The sequence below is a fragment of the Callionymus lyra genome, chromosome 14 (genome assembly GCF_982586985.1).
Source record: "Callionymus lyra chromosome 14, fCalLyr1.hap1.1, whole genome shotgun sequence".
Lineage (NCBI taxonomy): Eukaryota > Metazoa > Chordata > Actinopteri > Syngnathiformes > Callionymidae > Callionymus > Callionymus lyra.
This window is the reverse complement of record NC_141831.1, coordinates 15,007,278-15,023,571: the sequence shown is the minus strand read 5'-3', so window position 1 is coordinate 15,023,571 and position 16,294 is coordinate 15,007,278. Positions and strand designations below refer to the sequence as shown.

The following is a 16,294-nucleotide window of genomic DNA, read 5'->3' as shown; positions in this document are numbered from 1 at the left end:
TGGTTTTGGGCTTTTGAGAAATGGGACTTCTTACTATTGCAGATGTTGTATTCATATTAATAGGGATATTTTACTCGTACTATTGGAGATTTTGGACTTGTGCTATTTGAGATATTGGACTTGTACTGTTGGAGAGATCCAACTTGTACTATTTGAAATCTTGCACTCATACTATTTGAGATCTTACACTCGTGCTATTTGCGATCTTGCACTCGTACTACTTGCGATATTGGACTCGTACTATTGGAAATATTGGACTCGTACTATTGTTGATCTTGCACTCGTACTATTTGAGATCGTGCACTCGTACTATTGGCGATATTGGACTCGTACTATTGGAGATATTGCACTCGTACTATTGGCGATCTTGCACTCGTACTATTGGAGATATTGCACTCGTACTATTGGCGATCTTGCACTCATACTATTGGCGATCTTGCACTCGTACTATTGCCGATCTTGCGCTCGTACTATTGGTGATATTGCACTCGTACTATTGGCGATGATGCACTCGTACTATTGGCGATCTTTGACTCGTACTATTGGCGATCTTTGACTCGTACTATTGGCGATGATGCACTCGTACTATTGGTGATATTGGACTCGTACTATTGGCGATCTTGCACTCGTACTATTGGCGATCTTGCACTCGTAAAATTGGAGATATTGGACTTGTACTATTGGTGATATTGGACTCGTACTATTGGCGATATTGCACGCATACTATTGGCGATCTTGCACTCGTACTATTGGTGATCTTGCACTCATACTATTGGCGATATTGGACTCGTACTATTGGCGATATTGGACTCGTACTATTGGAGATATTGCACTCGTACTATTGGCGATCTTGCACTCGTACTATTGCCGATCTTGCGCTCGTACTATTGGTGATATTGCACTCGTACTATTGGCGATGATGCACTCGTACTATTGGCGATCTTTGACTCGTACTATTGGCGATCTTTGACTCGTACTATTGGCGATGATGCACTCGTACTATTGGTGATATTGGACTCGTACTATTGGCGATCTTGCACTCGTACTATTGGCAATCTTGCACTCGTACTATTGGCAATACTGGACTCGTACTATTGGAGATATTGGACTCGTACTATTGGCGATATTGCACGCATACTATTGGCGATATTGCACGCATACTATTGGCGATCTTGCACTCTTACTATTGGTGATCTTGCACTCATACTATTGGCAATACTGGACTCGTACTATTGGAGATATTGCACACGTACTATTGGTGATATTGGACTCGTACTATTGGCGATCTTGAACACGTACTATTGGCGATCTTGCACACGTACTATTGGCGATCTTGCACTCGTACTATTGGCGATCTTGCACTCGTACTATTGGCGATCTTGCACTCATACTATTGGCGATCTTGCACACGTACTATTGGCGATCTTGCACTCGTACTATTGGCGATCTTTCACTCGTACTATTTGCGATCTTGCACTCGTACTATTGGCGATCTTGCACTCGTACTATTGGCGATCTTGCACTCGTACTATTGGCGATCTTGCACTCGTACTATTGGCGATGATGCACTCGTACTATTGGCGATCTTGCACTCGTACTATTGGTGATCTTGCACTCGTACTATTGGCGATATTGGACTCGTACTATTGGAGATATTGCACTCGTACTATTGGCGATCTTGCACTCATACTATTGGCGATCTTGCACTCGTACTATTGCCGATCTTGCGCTCGTACTATTGGTGATATTGCACTCGTACTATTGGCGATGATGCACTCGTACTATTGGCGATCTTTGACTCGTACTATTGGCGATCTTTGACTCGTACTATTGGCGATGATGCACTCGTACTATTGGTGATATTGGACTCGTACTATTGGCGATCTTGCACTCGTACTATTGGCAATCTTGCACTCGTACTATTGGCAATACTGGACTCGTACTATTGGAGATATTGGACTTGTACTATTGGTGATATTGGACTCGTACTATTGGCGATATTGCACGCATACTATTGGCGATCTTGCACTCTTACTATTGGTGATCTTGCACTCATACTATTGGCAATACTGGACTCATACTATTGGCAATACTGGACTCGTACTATTGGAGATATTGCACACGTACTATTGGTGATATTGGACTCGTACTATTGGCGATCTTGAACACGTACTATTGGCGATCTTGCACACGTACTATTGGCGATCTTGCACTCGTACTATTGGCGATCTTGCACTCGTACTATTGGCGATCTTGCACTCGTACTATTGGCGATCTTGCACACGTACTATTGGCGATCTTGCACTCGTACTATTGGCGATCCTGCACTCGTACTATTGGCGATCTTGCACTCGTACTATTGGCGATCTTGCACTCGTACTATTGGCGATCTTGCACTCGTACTATTGGCGATCCTGCACTCGTACTATTGGCGATCTTGCACTCGTACTATTGGCAATCTTGCACTCGTACTATTGGCGATCTTGCACTCGTACTATTGGCGATGATGCACTCGTACTATTGGCGATCTTGCACTCGTACTATTGGCGATCTTGCACTCGTACTATTGGCGATCTTTGACTCGTACTATTGGTGATATTGGACTTGTACTATTGGCGATCTTGCACTCGTACTATTGGTGATCTTGCACTCGTACTATTGGCAATACTGGACTCGTACTATTGGAGATATTGCACTCGTACTATTGGTGATATTGGACTCGTACTATTGGCGATCTTGCACTCGTACTATTGGTGATCTTGCACTCGTACTATTGGCGATCTTGCACTCGTACTATTGGTGATCTTGCACTCGTACTATTGGTGATCTTGCACTCGTACTATTGGCGATCTTGCACACGTACTATTGGCGATCTTGCACTCGTACTATTGGTGATCTTGCACTCGTACTATTGGCGATCTTTAAACTCGTACTATTGGCAATCTTGCACTCGTACTATTGGCGATCTTTAAACTTGTACTATTGGCGATCTTGCACACGTACTATTGGCGATCTTGCACTCGTACTATTGGCGATCTTGCACTCGTACTATTGGCGATCTTGCACACGTACTATTGGCGATCTTGCAATCGTACTATTGGCGATCTTGCACTCGTACTATTGGCGATCTTGCACTCGTACTATTGGCGATCTTGCACTCGTACTATTGGCGATCTTGCACTCGTACTATTGGCGATCTTGCACTCGTACTATTGGCGATCTTGCACTCGTACTATTGGCGATCTTGCACTCGTACTATTGGCGATCTTGCACTCGTACTATTGGCGATCTTGCACTCGTACTATTAGCGATCTTGCACTCGTACTATTGGCGATCTTGCACTCGTACTATTGGCGATCTTGCACTCGTACTATTGGCGATCTTGCACTCATACTATTGGTGATCTTGCACTCGTACTATTGGCGATCTTGCACTCCTACTATTTGCGATCTTGCACTCGTACTATTGGCGATCTTGCACTCGTACAATTGGCGTTCTTGCACTCGTACTATTTGAGATCTTGCACTCGTACTATTTGCGATCTTGCACTTGTACTATTGGCGATCTTGCACTTGTACTATTTGAGATCTTGCACTCGTACTATTGCCGATATTGGACTCGTACTATTGCCGGTATTGGACTCGTACTATTGGCGGTATTGGACTCGTACTATTGGCGATATTGGACTCGTACTATTGGCGATATTGGACTCGTACTATTGCCGGTATTGGACTCGTACTATTGGCGATATTGGACTCGTACTATTGGCGATATTGGAATCGTACTATTGCCGGTATTGGACTCGTACTATTGCCGGTATTGGACTCGTACTATTGGTGATATTGGACTCGTACTATTGCCGATATTGGACTCGTACTATTGCCGGTATTGGACTCGTACTATTGGCGATATTGGACTCGTACTATTGGCGATCTTGCACTCGTACTATTGGCGATCTTGGACATGTTCTATTGTAGATATTGGAATCTTACTACTTCAGATATTAGACCCGTATGATGGGATATATTCCAACTATTTTATTGCAGATATTGAACTCTTACTATTGGAATTGTTGGACCTGTACTATTAGAGATATGGACTCCATTGTTTATGTAAAATTGTGTACTATTGCTGCTCACTTTGTCGCCTGCTAGTTTCTCTCAGCTACATTCCGCATTCATCGTAACACCTTGCAATGGAATCTCCGAGCTCACCTGTTTTAATGCCTCATACTTGACTGTGATGAAGCTTTTTCTTGTGTGTGGGACTGGTTTGTTCCACACAAAATACCATGTAAGAGGTGACCATTTGTCATGCAGAGCTTCTGAATAAAATTCAAATGGTTGCATGGACCTAACGGCACATGACTCTCTCTCACACTCTGTATATCATCTCAGCTGATACAGCTGGCGCATATTTGTTCACGCACCTTGTTGTGCGACTCCACATCAAATGAAATTTAAATAAGTCATATTTGGCTTCAGGGATCTCGCACACCAACACAACTCAAGCTGGTGGAACTAACAGGTTTTCCCTGTGACCCCTAAACTCCAGAACCATGTTTTCATTTATGTATTTTTTTATATCCATAAATGTCTTTACTACTTAAACCTACATTTGGGTTTTATACGCATTTGTTTCAACCTGAATCAAGTCCCCAGACAGTTGGTGAGCAGTTTCCCACAAAATAATGTTTCATGTCCTTTTTCAAACGTGTGTTTGTATTGAGTCAACTAAGCCAAACTACCAATTCAGGAATAATCTGCCAGACAAGTGTTGGACTTTGATGCAGAGCTGAAGCGAAGGCATCTGGTGTGGATTCGCGCTCACCAATGGGAACCTCTTCACAGTGGGCCATGTTCCAAATCACACTGGGGACTGAAGCAGATGTCCGTCCAAATTGAGGGGCCACAACATCCTGTTGAACATGAGCAAACAACCCTGCGATTGGACAATAATATCAGCGCGATGCTGGCACTGGAGACGCTCACAGTGCAGGAGAGTATCAAACCTGCTGTTGGAAGGTATGAAAACACAAAAATCAAGAAACATTTAAGTCCTTTTTAACTGAACCGAACGTCATGTATAAGTTTTCAATCACAATCTATTTGAATTGCTGGGTCAAAAAGATCTTAATAAGACAATTTATCAAACGGATACCCTAATAAACCCTTTAAAACTCCTGATGAAACTTTGCTGTTAAAAATATTAAAATGTATTTCTGCTTATATTAAAAGGACCCACAAAATAAGGCGAATGTATAAAATGATAAACAGCAGGTTTTAACGATTCAAGATTGCATTTAGTAATATAGAACAAGAAATAGTTTTTAGTTAACCTAAAAAAAATACAATGAAACTATAATTTCAGTAAAAAAAAATACACTTCTTAATTCAACGCAATATATTATTGTAACTTTCTAACAAATAATGTAGGAATACAACTAGAAATAAGAAAATAACGTAATTTATTAGCAAAATACATTTTTACAAAAAGTTTTGTATTTGTTACAAATATATTGTGCTCATAATACCTACAAGCAAGCTGTAAAATATGAATAGTATAAAGACAATTTAACTTATTTTATTGTGGATGATCTGTCCAAATTAAAAAAAATACAAAGGAAAATAATAAATCAATTAAAAAATATCACAATTGTTAAACCATGAGTTCAGACTGTGGCTACATTTGCAGATATTGGACTTTAACTATTGCATAGATTCTCCTCCTATTGTTGGCGTGATTTGACATGTTGCATTGGAGATATTGGCCCTGTACTATTGGAAATATTGAACTAGTACTATTGAAGATGTTGGACCTGCACTTTATATTCTTCTCTTCAATTATTGGAGAAAGTGGACCTGAATGTTTTACTCTTCGAGCTTGAATGTGATTAAATGTTATGTGTTAAAGCTTGACAAAGGAGAAATGTCATGTTAACACTTGACACAATTATTAAACCATGAATTGGACCAAAACATGAAATTAATATGTGGCTACTATCGCAGATATTGGACTTGTACTATTGCAGATATTCTACTCTTACTATTGGAGATATTGGACATATATTATTATAGATAATAGGTTAGGTTAGGTAGAACTTTATTGATTATATATACTCATTTTCTACTCACCCTAATGTCGGTCATTTGAACTATAGACCTATAACAGGTGTGGTATTTTTATTATGAACTGTTACAATGGTTAGGTAGAACTTAATTGATCCCTCAGAAGGTCTTGTTGGGGAATTGTTGTTTTTCCAATTTGCCACAGCAATACAGCAATTTTTCATAAAAAAATAAATAAAATGAATAAAATAAAAATAAAATAAGAGAACAAAGAGAAATAAAGAGAAAGAACAAGATGATACAATCTAAGTCTAAAGATAAAGAACATAAATCAAAGAAAAATAACACATTTTGTATCAGTGTATTTGGAATTATTGGACCTGTAGCTTTAACTTCTCAAACTTGAATGTCATAAAACTATTTTTGGCGTCGGATTTGTTGTTGCCACACAAAACCTCGATGTAAGAGGTGATGAATTTATCATGTAGAGCTTGACAAAGGAGGGAAAAAAAGACATGTATCACAATTATTAAACCATGACTTATAAATAAAAAAGGTGAAATTCTACCATGGCTGTAAATGTTTCGGTCTTATGTATGTTTTAACTTGAGAGAAGTCACTGGAGAAAGTGTTAATGAAATGACGTAGAAGAGAAAGAAGCTTTGACAGCCTCCTCCTCTCATCCCTCTGTCCTCCCCACTCTTCTTCCTCCGCCTCGTCCTCACCCGCAACCCCTCCGATTTTTTTTTCTTTTTCAAAAAAAAAAGAAGGGAGCCACATCGGGGCGTATCTGAATCCAGCTGACGGGCTCCATATTGTCTCGGAAGGTGCGTCGGATCCGTCAAGTTGCCAGTCCTGTCCGTCGTGGAGTGACGCAGCGGGGAGAGCGAGCGCGTCCACGGAGGAGCTTCAACACATTTTTTTTTTTTTTTTTTGGAGGGTGGTGTGGGATTATATCGACATCTCACCTGGTTCTTTGGGGGGGGACACGACTGGGAACCTGCCGGGACACACAACAAAAAAAAAAGAAGACTCGCATCATCCTGGATGGAGGTGAGTCTTTGATTGATGTGCGCTTGTCTGTCAATATGTCGCTCATCGTCGCCGCTGCATCACGTCTCATTGACATTTAACACACACACACACTCTCACACACACACACACCAGTGTGCGTCCATGTTCGGCTGCGAGACAATACACTCGACTGTGCCATCACTGACTGGGAAATGCGGGTGCATGTTGGCGGATCTATACGTGCAGTCGGTGCTGGTTTGGAAGGCCCACTCAGGACGTGGGTTCGGAAAAAAAAACCGAAAAAAAACCCCGTGAAAATCTAACATTTCTCAAAAAAAAAAATACAAAAAATGCTGCTTTGTGTTCGATCGCGCGTAACAAGGCAGGAGAACAAAAGGGATCCACCGGGATCGGCTTCAGATTTGAATCTTTTAAGAGTTGATCTTAAGCCGTTACATCATTCAGGTAACATTTTTTTTTGGCGGGGGGGAAGCCACGCCCCCCTTCATCAGGTATGCGGATTGATTAAGATGATTGGATCAGCAGGAAGGTGCTCATGAATATTCATGAGGATCAATGGTCCTCAGTCGAGTCTCTCGACACGACAGTGTTCACGTAAAAAAAAAAAGTCGTATTTTTAAGACACTGGACTGGTCAGTGTGTTAGTTATTTTTTTTTTCTTCCTTATGAATTGACCTGAGAAGAGTCACGTTGTGCTTTGTCTCTTCTCAACCTGTCCTGGAATTTTTTGTATTGCATTGATTTATCTGTGCGTATCAGAAACGACCATTTATTTATTTATACCCGTGGTATTCATTATTCATTCTGGTTTAAAATCATGCTCCCGTTCTTACCATTGTTTAATTGGATTTATATGAAAGAAAAACATCCACATTGTATTCAGTTTACAAGCCTGTCTAGCAATATGTTTGGTTAAAATATGATATTGTCCTCTTATATCTGATTATATGTATTTTTTGGAATCATTTATACATCTATTATGTCATCGCTTGAATGTACATATAGCAAAAGAGAAGAAAATGTTTTCATGAATGAATAATAAGTGATGTAGATGACATGTTTTGTTGTCTTAAGTGTTTCAAACGCTGCAGTTTGTGACGTATTGATTGAACCACAGATGTAAACAAGCACAGCTGTGAAGTTGAACGTTTGTGGATCCTTTTTAAGTAAGAAGATGGAGTGATGAAGAAGAGCCAGTTGGTACTATCGAAGGAGTGACGTCATTTGTTTCACGGACAAAAATCAATCAAATGACAAATATACTGATGACAAAAAATACAGAAAATATATCCACCATTTGTTTCTTGGTTTGAACTTCCATTACATCAAAAAACATAAATATTGACCTTTTTTCCAGGGCGAGTTTTGACACTGTTGCTTCTGTTTTGTTGCTGTTATATTGACATCTTCTTGAGCTGTTGGTTGTTCACGTGGAAAGATTATTGTATAGAAGTGTCTCCCAAAAGTGAACTAATGGCTGATGATTAAAATTAAATGATGCCATTTGTGCCTTGTTCCCTAAACTTCCTTTTTATTATCCTAAAACATATATTTTGGGATTAAGAACAGGCTTTTACGTTCACAGATGCCACCAACTTGTCTCAGGAGCGCTCTAATTTAAATTTCTTTAATATACTTATTTGGACATAGGATTTACCATTTAGCTTGGTGGTAATCCCACTTTATCAAAAGATACATGAAGGTTTTATAAAGCCATATAATTATTATTATTTTAGATATGCGTGCAGGAGCAAATAAAGGCCATACAAGTGAAAGAAAATAATCCTTAAAACTTCCTAAATCAATGCATAAATACAGAAAACTAACATTTAATCATTTGTTTAAAGCCTCATTAAAAAAATATCCTGAAAATGAATTGAAATATATTGAATTTCGTGTGTTCATTATTTTTGACAGACAGGTAAACACAACGCACACAAATGACCTCCCTCGCCGAGGTAATCACGAGACATCATTACATTCTTGTCGCAAACATTCTGTGTGAAAAGGAGCTAACCACCTCCCCGAGAATCATGCAGCGCCTCCCTCATAAATATTAATCTTCTGCGCGTCTGATCCAATCTCACATTTAGTATTCACTCAGTCATGTGGCCACGCTAGTGGAATGAATGCATCTATCAGACTCGTGCCCACCGTGATCGCACATTTGTTTGTGATTGATAAATCTTGAGGATTTTTATAAAACCAGAAAAAGGAAATTAAGATTCTAAATAAATAAAACATTTGTTTCCCTCATTTTTATGCAACATAGATTGTAGAACCCGCATTTATCTTGAGAACAAAATGTTCATGCAACTGTCAGCACAATACATATACACAAAGATTGTGTTTATGATGCACAAATGAGACACAGTTCAGCATTCCAATGCACAATGGCTGTTTCTTTTTTTAAATAAAAGAAAAAAGTCAAAATCATTCCGGCAGCAACGCAGGTTTTTGTTAGCTTAGCATTATTAGCATTGCTGGTTGTGTTATTCATTTTATCCTTTAACAGGCCAAATACTTAAAATAAAATGAGATAAGACTAAAATGCATTCAAACGTCCACCAAATTTTTAGTCTATTCTATTTGACAAAATTGATTTTCTCTCTTATATATATTCAAAAAGTTGACTCCGAAGTGCTTTTGGTATCTGTTAACTGCTCAATTGCATTGGTAGATGTTTTATTTTGAATCGAGTTTTCACCAGGGTATAAATAAGTTTGTTTTTCAATAAAGTAAATATGTAATTTAATTAAAATAAAAAAGTTAGAGCATCATCTGACAAAAAACCTCCACAGTTGACGGACATTTTATAAATTGTAAACGTTTCATTTTTCTCTATTGAGTACGCAGCGTGTGAGAATTTTTCAATTTGACATTTGAAAAATGTGACATTTAGAAGTGTCATCGATGATTACGATGGTTTATTGTTAGACATGTTTTTCTGTCTGTGTCTTAAAGTCATTACTTCTCCCACAAAGGTTTAGTTTAATGACTTTTTTTTGTTTCTGGTATATTTGTTGCTTGGCAGAAGAAGAAGTAAAAAGAAAAACCTGTTGGATTTATGTGGTTGGAATAGTCACCATTCCTTGGTGTGCATTTGAACATTACTACAAGATGATGTACGTCGTTCATAGGCAGGGTAATGTAAATGAGCCAATCACCATCACGGCTTACTTTCAGTAATGACCTGCGAGTCTTACTTGGCAACCTGGACCAGATCTGCGAGCGTCACTGCCAGCGAAGAAACCTCGTCCAAACTCATTAGTGCTCATTGCAGTTGGCTGCGTAAAGTGAGATTACTTACCTGCGTTTGACGTATTGATGTTATTGACTCGTGACTGATGCTCAGATCATCTGATCGTGACCCCGCCGATTGATTTAAGCCTCCACATGTGACATCCGGGCTTGACCCCAGAGGAGGAATAGAGCAGTAAGCTCAAGGTTTAATGCTGGCGATATCAAATGTCGCAGCTTTTTCCCCTAATTGAAACACATTTTAAATGATGATAATTTGTATATTTCAACCCATGTATTCTGTTGTACACGCTGATATGTTGGACAGACGCAGCCGTTAGTATAGAACATTCTTCTTAGAACGCTCAAAATAGGTTTATTTCAGATTAAAAACATGACAAAATAAACACCTTGGGCTTGGAACAGTCGGACCTTGAATTGAAAAATGAATATATTGTATCCAAAATTGTATCTTTAGGCTTTTCATTTTAAGATGTTAACCTTTATTTTCTCTTTCAATATTGTCATTATTAAATTATAAATATTTATATTGAGTTTATATATATATTTCCAATGCTTTACTTTCAAGTCCATAAAGGAGAGAAAGAGAAGGGAAATAAATGGGAGTGTAAATATAATTACATAAAATATAAACACATATTACATTAGTAACACATTAACACATTAGAGTAAAAATGTAGCAGCAGATCATAAACCATGACCGTTATTCTACAACTAGATTTGCTGGTTAATCTACGACTGAACCTGATGTAATGGAAAATAAGATTAAAGATGTTCAACCATTTTTATCGGTTAATATTATAACTTTACACTGTTGAGTAATGATGTGTTAGAAAAAGAACCATTTCATTCCGAAACCTTTAAAACTTTAAATTGCTAATGTCTCTTATTTTATTTTAATGTATTTTATGAATCTCTTTTTATTTCATTCGTATTGGTTCATTTTTATATTCTGAATGTCACCACAACAACACTGGCAATACAAGTTTTCGGATTCTGATTCTTAATAAATATATAGTTCAATGAAGAATAGATATTTTTATTAGCGAAAGTGAAGAATCTGATCCTAGCCGACCAAAAAAAAAAAGGAAATAACATTTTACACAGTAAACAGCAAAGCTTAGTCCACTTGTGGACGTTTACTGCTGAAATGTTTACATTAATAAGCTGATACAATAAACGTTTTGGATAAACAACAAAAACAAGATGGCTTTACTTCTCTGCCCATAACTTAAAACCGCCATTACATTGATGAGAACGCACTCATCACACATGACAAGTTAACGTTCTCGCCGTTCCGGCAGAAATGGGCGGTTTGTGGAGCAGCAGACAGGAAAGAAAACCACTAATAATCCTGACAATCGTTGGCTAAATCTTGGATAAAACATTATGTGACGAGTAAAAGCTTCAGTTGTGTGAATATATGCGCTATTTGTGGTTGGTTACAAACCAAACATAAACCGAAATATCATGGGTTTTATATATTTCTAAGACCTTTCAGATCCTTCAGCTTCCTCTGGAGACCTCAGTGCAGCACTGGCTTCATCTCCGGCCACGGATTGATTAGTCGCACGTTTGGGTCGACGGCACCGTGAGCCACTGCAGACAAACTGCGAGGCCCACTAGGATCGGTCGGTCGGTTGGCTGACAAGAAGAAGAGCCGCTTGTGTCAAATCCTTTTGATCTGTGTCTACCTCAGCCTGATCAGAGCCGTCGCTACATCTCGCCAAAAAAAAAAATCATCATCTTGTAAATCCTTTCTCTCCCAGACGGTAAATGCCCATTATCATTTTATTCATATGCAAATCGGGCTGTTGGATCACGTGCGGCGTATTACTTCTCATGCAGCTATTAGTGTCTCTCATTGCAGCCCAGTTGGCAACAGCGACTTTCTTGGATTTATGCAGACATTTATTGTGACGTGGCTGTCTGTCCTTTGCATCAGATGCTTGAATTTTTATGATTCTCAGTCGTTTGGCAGAGCGGCGGCTGCGATAAAAGTCCGTACACTCCAAACCCACATCTTTTTCCGAAGGCAAATAAAAGAGGAAGACATGGAATGGGTTATTCCGGTTGTTCCTTAATTGCTGTAGACAGATGTAGCAAGTCTGATTTAGAATCAAGTTGATGTATGATTATAGTTACCGATTGAAATGTTGCTTCATCAACGTAATCAGTTCTTAGTTGATTCCTTTTTTTTTGGTTTAAACGATTCATCAATAGAAGTATTACTGTGTTTACTTACTGGGGCTGCGTCCCAATTCTACCCCTCAGCCCTTCATCCTACCCCTTGAAACGGAGTGTCAAGGTCCAGGGGTAGAAATGAGTGGTCTGATGAAGCCTCATTATAATCAGAGCCCACTAGATGTTGGTCAATTTTTCTTTGCTTTGAACAACTGTCATTATGAAAGATCACATCATTTTAAAACTAATGGCGCCACCTACTGACATGTAAACAACATGACACTGCTTCATGAAGCTTCACCAGCCCATCACTAGTATAAATATCCGACTAAGAATTGTGGAAAGCTCTACCCCGTATGAAAATATGTATTAAACAAACATAACAGTGTTAACTAGTAAAAAATGGTACATAAAATTGGTTTAAACATATACAGTATAAAAATGACGAACATAAACATATATGAAGCACACAGGCTTCAGAACACGAATGTAAACAATGTGTTCAAAAAGGTTTAAGATTTCTTCTATCCTTGCCTCACTTTCTTCATAGTGTTTTTCTTTTGCTCTCTTTTTTGGACTCCTACTCGAGGAAAATCAAATCTTTTTTTTGGTTAGTGAAGGATTTGCAGGGCTGGAGGCTCTGGATGCACTGGGTCGTGGGGACCATGAACTTTACTTGTTTACGCCGACAACGTTTTGTAGCGTAATAATTAAACCACTGACAAATTGGAGGAAGTTTTGATTGACATTAGTTAGAATTTAGCCATTTATGTAAAATTATTAATGTAGTACTGTGGGTGTATTTTTTTGAACCACAACCTTCAGGAAACCATGACGACTTTCACTTGACAGATGAACATGGATCGCTTCCGATTCTTCCTATTTTAAAAGATCTTTTGGGACTGAGTACATGCTTATACATTCACAGCTGCCAACGCATTTCTTGCCCGATATGGAAGATAAGATGTTGTTTACATTGACATGAATCGGCTACTTATGATGACATCATAACGGCGTCTCAGGATATCAGTGTTCGCACTCTGTGATGGCGCCTACATGTATATGAAACTCATGGTCAATTCATGCTAGCACACTTGCTCACGAGAGGAACATGTTAAGTTATTGTTACTTGAGATTCCTTTTCGTTTTTTGGAACTTGTCTAAAATCATCATTTTTGGATGTTTATGATGAAAGTGCTGGTAAACATTTCTAGAAAGAGGCAAATGGCCACGTGACGAATCAACCTTGCATTGGATGTTAGCCACACAGTTGTTTTAAATTCTGATTTATTGGTTTATTGTAAAAAGAAAAACATGTTTGTTTACTGTGTTGAAACGCTAATTCATCAGGAGACGCTTTAATCATCTCTTGAGCTTGTACCGTACTATTATTCGCATATACTGTATCTATACTGAATATTAGGTCGTCTGTGTAGTAAAAAACACGGTTATTGTCTTTTTGTTGTATGTGGGTTTCTGAAAAACACAAATAATAAGCACTTCGACCTGCTTCTGTCCATTCTAGCTATGCATTCTAGCATGTAATTGAACTTGCATACAAATACTAGTCTTTTCCGGCGATGATGCATGAAATGGACATTAAGAAAACGACATTTTCCCCACGTAACAGCCATGATGTAAAACATAATGGAGCCTCGTAATAACTTTGTAAGGCATGCAAATGGAGCACATGTGATTTTTGTTCATGATGCAGTGAATACCGACCTCTTTAGACTCAAATTTGACATCAAGATCATTTGGTTTGTGCAGCTGTTTCGTGTAAATGTACCAGAGACTGAGACGTATCGTGTCTCCAGTTCATATCGACTAAATTAAGGAGCAACTGTAGCATTGAAGTCAAACATCTGGTATTGCTCAAGTCTGCTGCTTCTCTGCCACGTAACACATTTATAAAATACATTCTCAACTTGGCTTGAATAGACAAGACCAGGTACCTGTTGAAGGACATTTGTTGACCTGAGTTGATTTTGGCATTCAAAATGTGACTCTATGCCTGATATGTTTTTTTTTGTTGTTGTTTTATTCATATTTTTGCAAGAGGAATATTTATTTGTCCTTATTCCCTTTTTTTGTGTATTGTGTGTGTTGATTGTGAGAATTTGAAAATGAATAAAATGCTAGTTAGTCGAATATTTTTCATCTGGAATACGGTTTTTCCCCATAACAGTCTCAGATTTGCTAAATGGTTTGCAGTATTGAGATTATTAAGGAGCGAATGAAGGTCTGAGACTGTTTGCACAAATGAATCAGGACCATGGACAGCAACAACAAACGCGCTTGTTTAATATAAAAATAACAAACAGTTACCACGGAAACGGTTTGAATTGACATCAAAAGACACCTGCTGTTACAAACGCACCAAGAGGTAATTTCTTGCTGTAGATTTAATGGTTCGGTGTGACAGATTGAATAGAAAATAAAATAACTTTTTTTTTTCTCTCCCATTACAATCAAAATGAAAATAAGAGGGCTTTGAAATGGCATATAAATAAACGCACAAGTGGCGTCAGCATGAACTCTTGTTAACCACAACATTTTCTTTTTAATGCGTGCAGTGTTTTTTTGTCCAGATAATTGAGTTTGAATGTCAGTCTGTGTCCGGCATCGGTTAATTGGCTTCAGCGGCTGATGACCCTGAACCGTCGGGAGGCGGAGATGAATTGGACGAGTCAAACGGGTCACATCAGCGGGAAAAACGTGGGATTTTAAAGACCTTTAATGGGATCAGGAAAACAATCTCTCAGCAGGCAGAGTGAAATTCTTGAGATGATAAACACAAACTGAGTCATCCTGGTCAAATTTTTCCTGTCACTGGATCTTTCCATCCTCTGTGTGTTTTTCTATTTCTACCTCTTCGGGCGCCGCCACAGCTGATCTGCCATCTGCTATTTTCATTCTCAGGCATTTGGCTTGATGCCCTTCCTGACACCTCCCTGACCTTGGCCCAGGACGATATTTATACTGATCTGTGCATCACTAATTTATTTAGACTCTGTCAAAAATAAACTTTTGGTTCGAGGGATCGTTTTCTTAACTGATGTACACTACGAAAACGTAATTTTGGAATCTGAGCAAACTTGAGTGAAACATCTAAAGCAACATGTGGTACGACATCATCTGACATTCCTATAAAAAAAAAAAAAATTTTTTCAATCATTTCTGAATTCATCCATCTATACATTTATTTAGAATACAAGGAAAGACACTTCCATTTTTGCGAAAGAAAATCTAGGAATACTGAGGTGTTTTCAGAACAAATACCCCAAGAATGTCCTGGATCTGTCCCAGGTACTCTACCTCAGTTGTGCATGTATCAAGAAAAATGTTATGGGTCAGGTTCAGGTTTAAATTCAGGTTAAGATTAAGGTTAAGCTTCTGATTTAAGTTTAGGTTTATGTTTAGGTTCAGTTCAGTTAAAGATTAAGGCTAAGATTCAGATTTAGGTTCAGGTTTATGTTCAGGTTGAAGTTCAGGTTAAGATTAAAGTTCAGCTTCTGATTTATGTTCAGGTCTAAGTTTATTTTTAGGTGAAGATTCAGGCTAAGATTCAGTTTTAAGTTAAGGGTTAGGTTTATATACAGGTTTAGGTTCGGGTTTAGTTTAACTTTAGGTTTAGGTCAACATCAGGTTTAGGTTTAGATTAATGTTTAGGTTTAGTTTAACTTCAAGTTAAGATTAACTTCAGGTTTATTTTTAATTTTGCATGCTTCTGTCTTGGCTACAAT

General features: G+C 38.4%; 1 protein-coding gene across 1 annotated transcript in view; it reads left to right on the top strand.

Annotated features, from left to right (window-relative positions):
* The first annotated feature begins 6,846 nt into the window (after positions 1-6,846).
* flrt1a (fibronectin leucine rich transmembrane protein 1a) overlaps positions 6,847-16,294 on the top strand; it is a 37,882-nt gene continuing 28,434 nt past the window's right edge. Inside the window, exon 1 of the mRNA XM_087807662.1 lies at positions 6,847-7,121. The gene's annotated coding sequence lies outside the window, so the exon portion shown is untranslated. The remainder of the gene's footprint in view (positions 7,122-16,294) is intronic.